The 9783-nt window shown below is 44.2% G+C and overlaps 1 long non-coding RNA gene across 22 annotated transcripts; it reads right to left on the bottom strand.

Annotated features, from left to right (window-relative positions):
• Window positions 1-378: 378 nt before the first annotated feature.
• LOC123104521 (uncharacterized) lies at window positions 379-6454 on the bottom strand. 22 transcript variants are annotated; one of them, XR_006450402.1, is made up of 10 exons: window positions 6351-6454; window positions 6042-6250; window positions 5796-5908; window positions 5615-5682; window positions 4895-4991; window positions 3666-3837; window positions 3495-3566; window positions 2451-2580; window positions 1694-1800; window positions 379-834 (listed from the first exon to the last, which is right to left on the bottom strand). It is a non-coding gene; the product is annotated as an uncharacterized lncRNA (long non-coding RNA). The 22 variants fall into 22 exon arrangements; XR_006450415.1 differs by having other exon boundaries at window positions 4895-4938; XR_006450396.1 differs by having other exon boundaries at window positions 379-567; window positions 656-834; window positions 4895-5908.
• Between the last annotated feature and the right edge of the window lie 3329 nt (window positions 6455-9783).

Here is a 9783-nt window from a genome sequence, read left to right as displayed (position 1 = left end):
TATGTCAAGTGAACTCGGTGGCGCCAGATATATCAAATCGGTGGGGCCGAGTTTGACTTTAGGTTTAGGACCTATGTGGAAATGAGAAAGTGGTTGAGGGCTTTGGAGCATATCACTAAGCACTTTGAGCAAGCAAGCCATTAAGCAACACCTCATCCCCTTTTAATATTACTAGATGACTCGTTGCGCCAATGGCACAAAGGCCGAGAGGAAGCCAAGTATTGTAAGAATATTTACACACCCAAGTCAAAGACCAAATGTGGCCAACACTCCTGCATCCTCTACTTGGAAGCCGCCTCTTTTCTCACCGGATCTAACATAGATACATGATTCTTCAGGAGAAAATTTTAGAGAAAATATAAAGCATGGAACGCTTCATTGAGACCATACCACCACATCTTCATTTAGTTTCTTTGGAAATCTAAAGGTCTAAGAGGATGGTACATGTGAGAAGCTGTGAATCCACAACAAAAAACTAAACTAACTTCCAAACAAACACTTCAAGTTTGGAAGCCACAAAGAAGCAGCCCAGATCTCTCGTTGTAGTGCAAGTACATGTCCTTAATCCTGCATCCACAGCCCATAATTTTTCAACACCTAAATCCACGAAATCCAACCAAAGGAAATCATGGCAGAAACATGCGCCATGGCTTACGTCTCCGAGAAGGACTTCTTGGCATTCTTGTGCAGGTTGGACACAGCAATCCTCGCTACGAGCTGCAGAAGAACCACACAGGCACCTTCCTTCACCTTGCCCTTGGGGAGGAGGAGGGCAACACTTGTAGCGTCGCAACAAGGCTTGCTCCGAGTGTAATCATCATCATTCTTAGATACCTAAACAAACAACCAAAAAAGAACAGGTTATGAGCAATCAAAAAAGAGGAATTACACGCACGAAATAATATTATTCATTTGACAATTAGTCCCAAACAAAGATAGGACACAGCCGCTTCTCTAGGAGTGCCCATATGATTCGAGTTTAAATTTCAACACTATTTTTCCAACCCATATAGCACACAGGATTTATGTATGCGTCTCGGAAAGGAAAGAAGCTTAAATCCCAGTCTCAATACAGCCAAAACTACATCGAGATACATTTCTTCAACGAATCACAGAAGTGTAAAGCTAAGATTAAATTATAAAGACTATATCCCTCCTTCCCCACCAAAATGTGGCCACATTCAGGCTTTGACATCCCTTAACTAAATTTCAAACCATTTGAAGATCACAACCAAATATACTTTCTTAGAAACACCACCATGTAAAACACAGTAAGCATTCTAATACAAAGTTGTGCTCTTGCATTGATATGTCCAGGATTAGATCTCCTTAACCTTACTCCCTCCATTCCAAAATAGATGACTCAACTTTGTACTAACTTTAGTATAAAGTTGGGTCATCTATTTTACAACGGAGGGAGTACTTTACAATGATACATCTCTGGGATCTGAAACGGACAATCCTGCTGAACATAATCATCATGTTTGTGGAAAAGATAAAGGATTATAGCTAACTAATGCATGATGTTTATTAAACAATTAGCACCTGAATGCAAACCTAAGGGCCTCTGCCTAGCATGATAAGGAATAAAGATATTAAATGTTCAATCTGATTCTTTTGCTATAAATAATGCCTCAAAGTAATACTATAAGAAAGGAACAAAATAGGAAGAGACAGGGTACCATGCTCTCACCTACAATAATCTATGGGTTTTCTGTAGTACTGATCAAACCATCTTTAAATAGCAGTGCTGAACGCCAATTTTTGTTCGACACGCCAAGAGGAACCCAACAAATACACCTGCAAGCAATAAAAGATGGGTTAAAAGTTCACCCATCTAAGCAGGTATCCAACTAAAATCAGAAAAAAAGATATAGAATGGTCTAATTCCTTCAGGATATCGGCGAACCGAATTAGAGCAGATTGACAGGAGTATAAATACCTCGGAACTAAACATAGTAAAGTAAAAATAAAAATACTTTATCAGCAAATTCTTTGTACCAAATAATTGCATAAGGTCATCGAACTACGCTGGTTTAAACAGGGCACATGGTTCAAAGTCAGAAATGGGAGGGGATGCTCCTGGCTGCTAAAGCAGACATAATTACTAAAACAAAACATTAAGCATACTGCAATAAGTAAGTTCTGTTTTCAATAGAATTCATGAGATTATTCCATTCTCAAGCAAGTGCACACATGCAGAACACCTTTTGAGTGAAGAAGCACAATGGAAGACATGATTGAGGCAAGATTATAAATAAAATAAAAGGACAACCAACAAAAATATTTGCGACAAATTATTCCAACAATATGGGTCATTAGTAAATTACCAGTATCATGTACCCCTTGGCTTCCTCTGCAAACGCCTGCTAAAGCAGAGTAGAGAGGTACCAGGTAGCTTGCTTTTTTGCAAGACACACAAGCAGGTGTGAAGCTGCACAAGAAGATACCTTAGAGAAGTCGTCAATGGAGCCAGTCGGAGCGAGCCAAAGAAGTGTGTGACCTTCCGGTGGCCATCATACGGGTCGGGGTACTCCTCACGGCAGAGAATCCTCATGGCGCCGTTATCGCGTGCTAGGCCTGGGGTGCAAAAAAGTTAGGGCGGCGAAAAAGAAGGGTGATGCTGCAGCGGACGACGAGACTGTCTCTCAATATTAATATGCCATCATATTTCATATTGGCAAAAAGGAGATTGAAATGTAGCAACCTGGCATAACTAATTATCTATACTAATTATTGTCGGATGATTGCATATAATCACTCATCATGAGTAACCGACAGACTGAATGATGGAGTGAGAGGAGAAATATATTTAATGAAATAGAGTAAGAGAGAGAAACTTGAAAGGAAAAAACTCAGCGCTTGCAAATGAAAAACATCATATAAAATGGATAATCACCAATCAGGCGATTTGTAAGATATAAGCTTGTTGTTGTGATTATCACAAATCTAGTTGATGGATGATTGGAATCAGCTATTTCACTGAATAAACAATGGTCATGGCAAAGTTTCACTGACGGGAATCAGCTACAATCACAGAAATGTTTATGACTGGTCTTAACAAGTAGCAAGCTTCAGTCTTGCTCACAGGAATAAGGGATTTGTATATCTATGCGACTATGCCATGTGTATTGCACCCTTTATTTAGACAAGCATGCAAGGAAAATATATTAATGGCACAGTTTCAGTTTTGTGCCATGAAGAGAGGTCGTCAAGTGTGTTGTCCAGAACAGAGATGACCATATGTATCAAGAATGTTGAGGTATGGAGAAAATACACTCTCTCGGGAACACAAGCAGGTTAGTATTTTTTTCTGCATTCTCTGGCAAATACAAATAGTTAATTGGGCGCGGAATATATCAAACTAAAAAATGAATTATTATTCCATGATGGTAGGAAAAGCAAACTTCCCACACAGCAATTCATACTGTGATATTATGGGCATATACTAAAGTATTTTGAGAAGCATAGAAACAGTTAATCTTGTTTGGTACCTTCCTTCTGTAGCGATCGCTTCAGGTACATAATGTTGATGTGCCATCTGGTGTCCAAAGTAGATATGAAAGCTAGTATATTGTATACATAAAAATTATGCCAAGGATTTCTCTATTTTGACCTTCTTTAAGTAGGTAAGTATTTTCCAGATAACAACTTCGCTTTATTACCTCAAAATTGATCAACTGCTGTGCCAATGAATAGAGCTATAGAATTCGATAGGGTCTGTACTCATGTATTCCCAGATCCTTGCAATTCGGACAATAAACATCCAGCGATAGGACTTCCTGTTCACGTCCTTTAGCAGTCCTTTAGCAGCAGGACTCCATCAATTAAATCCTGCTGATGGTAAAAAGAGAAAGTGATTACTACAGTCCATAGGGTAGTTGGAGATTAGCCACAAAGAAAATAAAAGGGCAGAAAGCTCTAAATAATCTGTTTCTTATTTCCACACTTACATCATGTTCAAATACAAAAAGGAAATAAGCCAGAATATTTATCCATTGCTCAGTGTCAAGAGAAAGCATGTCCCAGTTATAATTGTTTCTACTGGCAAATCGTCTAGTTTATTGATGCCTATGAATAACATATTAAATAAGGCAGCTCAATTCATGCCTAACAAAGATCCAAGTTTCAGTAAAGGAGAAGAATTGATGTTTTCCAAAAATTTCTTGCAGAAATTAGCACAAATCAAGGAAGGTCACCAAGAAAAACAGCAAGCTAAAAATTAAAAGAGAGGAAGAAACAACACTGTAATAATGGTTTGAAAAGCTTGATTTGGTGTGAGCACAAACTGTGAGAAAAATCAAATGTGTATGTTTAGTTCGTGTGTCAATTTCACAAAAGAGCAGGACCTAAGTTACTGCTGCCCAGCATAGAGTAGCACTACCCTCAGTTGCAGCTTCAGTCCATATAAAATAGTCAGTCCACCAGCAACAGAGGCTATAAACCTCTTCTACTCTCACATAACTACTTCAGTCTGAACGTACAGTAGAGTTCATAACTGAATCAAGGGGGAAAATGAGATGTTATTTTTTAAACGAGACGGCATTTTCTAATTTAACTTAACGTATTGTAAGTACATGAGTTCCTGACATGGCAGTCTCCCCAACAACAGTTTGAAGTTGAAGCGAAATTGCACAAATTTTGTTTTAGCTACCACACCCACCGCTTTTCAGCTTAGGTGCCCTCGGAAAAAATCATAAACACATCACACTAATCAGTCTATATACATGACTTTACTCGATAATTAGAATCACCTCCTGCCTCATCATGTTAAATGTGTGTGCAGAATGTTTGTATTGGTAATGTGAGCTAGTCCTCATGATGCATGTGGCATTGCATCTTTGCAGGATAAGGATGCGTGTGGCATTGCATCTTTGCAGGATAAGAGCTTCACCTTTATCTTGAAGACACCTCCTGCCTCAGTACTGCTCCTCAAGGCTGCAGGTATGCACCCGGTTGATTAGCACCAAATTTTACATAATTTGAGGTTCCTGCACCAAATTGAAGATATATGGGGATAATTGGGCAAAAGGGAAATGCAGTAGCTAGGTTGATTTGCTAGTGTCTGTGGGGGCCTAGGTTGTTCAAATTCCATAATGATACCATGGTTGAGTTTTAAGCATGTGCAGACAGTAGAGGGACTGATTAATGATTCATTATGCTATTATTAATAATTTTAATTATAAATGCATATACGAAAATGTTAGCATACTGACAGGGAAAGTGGTCTGTGAATTGCTATCTGCACACCAATTTTGCACACATGGGAGATACTAACCCTTTATCTGTATCTGATGAATTGCATATGGACCTCTACAAAAACAATCCTTTGAGTTAACACTTATTTGAATTATTTGGGTACAATGCAATATGCATAACTTAACACATTAAATTTTCTGTTCAGCTAACACTGGGGTTTCTACTTGGCTCCAAGTTCAGAGTATATAAGCCTCACCAAATTTGGTGTCCATTTCATTTTCCCTAACTCTCATTCTAGGCTTTCGTTACTCCATAAGGCATTGCATCACTGACAAGCAGGCCAAAAAAGCTACATAAAAAATAAGCAGGCAAAAAAACAGCTTGAACCGCATCCGCTACTCCGTTATATACATACAGTTTCTTTTTTGGCTTTACTTGGCACAACTTCATACTGTCTGTTGGATTGATAAGTCATTAGTTTCTCTGAAATAAACAAGTCATAAGTTAGTCACTAAAATTTCTACACATTTGGTTGATTCCTCAACTTTCTGTTTATTGTAGTTTATCTTAGGCTTTATAGCTGCTCAGTGAACTACATGGTTCCTTATCTCCATTTTATTAATTCTGATTCCCAGGCGTCGAAAAAGGCCCAAAGGAGCCACAGCGACCAAGTACGCACGATCGCCCAGGAGAAGTTGCCTGACTTGAACTGCAAAACCATCGAGTCCGCCATGAGAATCATAGCGGGCACTGCCGCTAACATGGGCATCGATGTTGACCCGCCGATCCTCGTGAAGAAGGAGAAGGTGGTCGAATTGATAGAAAAGGTAATATGTAGTCACCTGGCTGCTAGAGCATATAGAAGATAAGCATGGGCGACGAAGAACTGACACCACGGACGCCTCCTGTACATCAGCAACTGCACAACCACATACAATGGCTCCGACTAACATAGAACACCAGTCCGCCATTGAGAAGATGAGCTCAGCCAGCGGATCACGAATCGACGGGCACATCAACCCCACCATCGACTTGATGGGAACACACCCATCTACAACAGAGACCAAAGGAAAAGCAAGAGCATGATTACTGAGTTGGAAAGAAAGTAAGAACAAAACACAAATCGAGAAAATAAAGTAGGAGATCATCACCACATATAAGACGCATCCGACGATGATTTCCCTGCCACCGCACCTCTTTTCCTCTCCCTCCTCTCCTCCTTCTCTCTCCGTCTTATCTTCTCTCTCTCCTGCAGACCAAATCGAGAGAGGAAGGGGATTAGAAGAAGGAACTCACGGGGGGAGATGCAACCAGAAGAGATGAGGAATGAGATGGCGCCTGATATCGCAGAGGTTGCGGCGAGGCGCGTCGGCTGGCGCGGCTACTGCTTCCCTCCTCCTGCCGAGTCCGGATCGAGGTCGCGCTCCTCGGCTCGAGCTCCTCCTGCCGAGGACGGATCGAGGGCGAAGTGCACCGGTGGAGCACGGGGCGCGGCTGCTGCTCCCCTCCTTATATTGAGTCCTACTCAAGGGCGAGCTCCTCCTGCCGAGGCCGGATCAAGGCCGATGGGCGCCGGCAGAGCAGGGCCGGCCGAGGCCGAGGCGGCGGCGGCAGGAGAAGAGGCGGACGAGGCCGAGGCGGCAATGGCGGCAGGAGAGGAGGCGGCTGCGGGGGCGCGGGCTAGGTCTGACTGCTTCTCCTCTTTTCTCTCGCTACCGCTTCCCCTTTTATTTTCTGTCGTGCCTGCTAGCCCAGGTCGCCCGCTCGGTCGCTGCTCTCTCCGAGGCGCGCACCCGCGAGACCGACAGATGGGCCCGTCGCGGCTGAAGCGGAGGCGCGGCCGCTGGGTGCAAGCGAGGACGGTAAAAAAACGCCCTGCCAACCCACGAACGCCCCTGGCAACCCACCATCGATCGCTCCTGTTTTCACCCGGACACAGAGACGCACACACCGTATCGCTGCTAGGCTGGCCCCCGCGCAGGCCTGGCCCACTCATCAACTGCTCCTGGGCCGATCGCAGGGCGTACAGAAAAACGAGCGGTGGGATTTTCACCAGGGCGACGGAAATTACTGTTACGCCGCCAGCGAGGTGAAACGTGCGCGTAGGATGAATCTGAATCCGCGATGGCGCTGGATGGGCGGGTACTCTAGCAGCTTTTATATGTTAGATTGGCTTTTCCTATGGACTCAATGTGATTTTGGATCACTAAAATGAAAATTTAGAGTCTTGAGCTTTTGCTAATATGTGTCCTTAACATTTTGAGGGGTCCACATCTCTAGTCCATGTCATGCCAATCATTAAACTTTCTAAAATGGTTACCTTGAAAGAATATTAGTTCAATGAGCTATATGTTGTTAAGAATTACCAAAACCATTCAGGGATTAGTTGCACTTTCAGCATGCCTAGGCAGGTCGTCGGCTGCATCATGGACGAGGCAAGATGTTGGTCTGTTGCCGGGATCCACCAGTTCGACAGACTGACCCTGTCCCATGTCTCTACCATAAAGTTAAACTGTAGGTGGTTGCTCTCTTGAAACCAGAGATATGCATGTAATCTCGCTATGAATGTCCCTCCTAACAGTCTGTAACTTTGTAACTGTTTTTTTCACCTCTCCGATTAATCAATGAAATGTGGCTCTAGGGCCATATTTTCGTCAAAAAGGTAACAAAGAATCCTAACCGGTGAAGACTTCTAGTCCTAGTCAGATAGCTCCTAGTATAATACATGGAGGACATGTTTATTCCTAACATTCCATGTGTTATTTTGCACAATATTGTATGCAACATAAGGAAATACTTGACATGTTGTAATAAGTAAGACGGTGGTTCATCCACACCGAAGCGTAATACTTAACAGTTTACCAAGGGTAAAGTAATAAATATTATGATGGTTATTTCTTTGATCGAAGTTGACATTTGCTCAGGCGAGAAACGAAGAGTGTCGGCCAATCCATCTCAATGGGCACTACCTGCCCATGGTTGGTTTTATCAAAGTGTGCTGCCATCTCCATTGCCCCTGTCTCAAGATTTGTAGTGCGCACATTACCGTTGTAGTCTTCGACGAGCAACATACCACCCTTCTTTTCTAAAATGGTCAAGTGCATCTTATAATCCATAGGTGGTTTTAGCTTCATAAACAGGGTGCGGAGCCACCTTGTTGGATCACCGTCCTCTTGTCGCGTCCATCTCTCTAGATGGGAGCCTCGCATCCGAAGCAACGAGAGTAACCCATCAACATCGACAATAAGGGCAGTAAATTGTCGTCCACCGTAATTTTCAGTTTTGATATATTCGATAGGATTCTCAATCTTAGTCACAGAGACACGACAGGTCTCAACATCCACGTCAATGGTATGCAAGCACGAGTAACAACCCACAGAGTAACCAATGAGCCAGTGTGTCGTGCCACGCCACACAACGGCGCGGAGGTGCCTAAGCCGCCAATAGTTACCCCTCCCCTTAGTGGACAATTTACTCGGGCCGCTCCAACTTGGCTCGCCTGTCGTGAACTTGTGGGGGTTATGTGGTTGTTGATTGGTGTCAGTCTTGACAAATGAGCACTTTGAAGAAGGATGAGTAGTTGGGCACCCCCGAATGTTGCTGCTCGGCATTTGAGGAATAATCTGTGCTGGTTAGGATGGCGTAGCCGCTCTTGTCGACATCCCAATCACACTTAAGCGGAGGAAGCTCGTTACATGCGCTGGAAAACAAATTGCACACGGCCAGCCACACAGTTGATGCCGAAGAAACATTGGCATTGGGCATATCCAAGCGCAGGAAGAGGAGGAGGCCGTGGCGAGCGACGAGCGGCACTACGTTGTGCAACAGCTGTCCTTTGCGGCCTCTTGTGCCGCTCGTGGGGGAAAATGACTTGAAATTGCACCGATGAGGACCAAACAACGAGTGCTTTGTCGGGACAAAGGATGTCACAAAAGCAGTGGCATCCATGACTTCAAACTTCTCCCAAATGAAGAACCTGGAGAGGAACGCCGGCGTGGAGCCCGGCCAGCGGAGGCGGCCAAGGAAGGAGGCCTCGAGTATAACGTGATACATTTGCTTACACGACACGGCGCAACGGAAGAGGTCGACAACGTTGTCCAGGCGCATGAGGATCTCGCGGACCACGTCGTCCGAGAGCGAGGCCGCCGCCGTCCCTTCCATCCTCCCCCCGTGCCGCCGTCGTGGGATTAGACGAGTCTCGAGTGCTCCGTGCAAGGAACCGAACCAGCGTTGGCGGTGCCTTTTTACAACCCGGAGGAGGCAAATTCTGGCGGTGCAGGCTTCCGTTAATGTGTATTCTGCTAACCGGCGCCTACAGCGCCCCGCGCTGGGCCGACCGATATAGGTTGTTTCTTAAAAGAAAAAAAGGTGTGCGGTCGGGGCTTCGAACCCACAACTTCTACAACCTGGAGGAGGCAAATCATGGCGGTGCAGGCTTCCGTTAATGTGTATTCTGCTAACGGGCGCCTACAACGCCCCGCGCTGGGCCGGCCAATATAGGTTGTTTCTTAAAAGAAAAAAAGGTGTGCGGTCGGGGCTTCGAACCCACAACCACTTCCTGGTGAGCGCTTGGTTCCAACGACC

The sequence above is a fragment of the Triticum aestivum genome, chromosome 5A (assembly GCF_018294505.1).
Source record: "Triticum aestivum cultivar Chinese Spring chromosome 5A, IWGSC CS RefSeq v2.1, whole genome shotgun sequence".
NCBI lineage: Eukaryota > Viridiplantae > Streptophyta > Magnoliopsida > Poales > Poaceae > Triticum > Triticum aestivum.
Note: the sequence above shows the minus strand (reverse complement) of the source record. Positions and strands in the feature narration are given on the sequence as shown.